Here is a 1,813-nt window from a genome sequence, read left to right on the forward strand (position 1 = left end):
GGTCTAGCTTCAATTGACTCATGATTTCAACTATATAAAATTACTAAAATCTTCACAAAACCCCCTTCTGATGATATAACCCATTTATTAAATACAACTTTATATACTTAACTTTGAACCACATTTTGAATTTTCAAGTCATATCTACTACTACTAGGCTACCTAGACAGAAATATATGATGTGGTGTTGAATAATTAAATCCTCAATTGACAACTCAATTATTTAGACTTATATAATACGAAAGCATGAAATGATTAACGTTTCATGGTTTCTAGTCAAGACATATTATAAACAAAATTAAGATATATACTTGAAATCATGAGTCAATTGAAGCTAGACCACCATGGAAAACCTGGAGGCAGTGGACGGCCATTTCGTCCCATTGTGGTACTCTTCAGCGGTGTGCATCCACGATCCCGCCTCGTGGGATTCGAACCCAGGACCTACCGACCTCGCGCCAGATCACTTGACCGATAGGCCACCGAGCCGGCCGGAATTCAACGGTATTAATGTCTGACTTCAACCAATCCACGAAGTTGAGCAACCATTTCACCAATATCTTCGGTGAGTTGATATCTCACAAGAGACCTGGTTGAACTCCACTGGTTACTGCTTGTCACTAAAACTCCAGAAAATACCTCATGGAGCCAGTCACTAGTGAGCATATGATAAGGGGGTTTTCTGTGGAGATTTTAAGTAATTTTTATATATACTTGAAATCATGAGTCAATTGAAACTAGACCACCTTTGAAATCCTGGAAGCATTGGACGTCCGTTTCGTCTTATTGTGGGACTCCTCAGCAAATTAAGATATCTAAATGTCAATAGACGTTTCCTGGCAATAATACTTATATTAGTCAAAACTAATAGGTTTATAATATGTTGCTGAAAATTGACATTCAGTATATATACTACTTTTGTAGTTAACGAAAACACAAGTGGGGATAATTCAATGTATTTGAACACAGAAATTACAGAACCATGTGGTGGGTACTTCATTTGCATAATCTCAAACCATCGTCTCAGACTTCATTGTTCCTTCGTTTCCACACCAATCATTCTCTGTTCTCGTTCTTTTTTCTTCGATCTTCTTAACCTTCCGCGTCGAGGTATTTCACTTTCGATTAATAATACATACTACTTATATCTATTGACATCAGTAGCACACATCACACTTTGTATTCATAAAAGGTGTATAATCTTAAGTTTCAAGTTCATTTTCTGTAGATTCATCAAGATTTCATCCTTCTATAGGTTTGAGATAGTCACAAAATAATTTGTTATGGAGAAGGGATCCTTTATAATGAGTTCATCCTTAAAAATGAACAACTTTATATAGATATTGTAGTGAACAGAACACCGGTTGGGGACAATCGAATGTATTTAATCAAAACTTACAGACTATCTCACTAAATTCTGATAACCATACAATGAACAGTTAATTTGTAAAATAACAACCAATTGTCTCAATCTTCACTGTTCCTTCTGTAAATATCAGTTCATCTTCTCTAATTCCACTGTTCATGCATTTTCCTACCAATTGCGCTTCATTCCTGTTCGTTTCTTATCGGTCTTCTGCCAAAATACATTCTATATCTGACCATCACCATATACTACTTATATGGATATAAGTAGACCACACCACAATATGATCAATTATAGTCTAATAGATACATACAAATTCAGCTTATTAACGATATGACTGAATGACAGTGGTAATAATAATAATGACTTTATACAGTATCACATGTATAGCACGATACAGAATTATCAGCCTATAATATTTTATCAAGTCCCCTTATTCCGTTTATA

Source organism: Schistosoma mansoni (genome assembly GCF_000237925.1).
Source record: "Schistosoma mansoni, WGS project CABG00000000 data, supercontig 0154, strain Puerto Rico, whole genome shotgun sequence".
Classification (NCBI taxonomy): domain Eukaryota; kingdom Metazoa; phylum Platyhelminthes; class Trematoda; order Strigeidida; family Schistosomatidae; genus Schistosoma; species Schistosoma mansoni.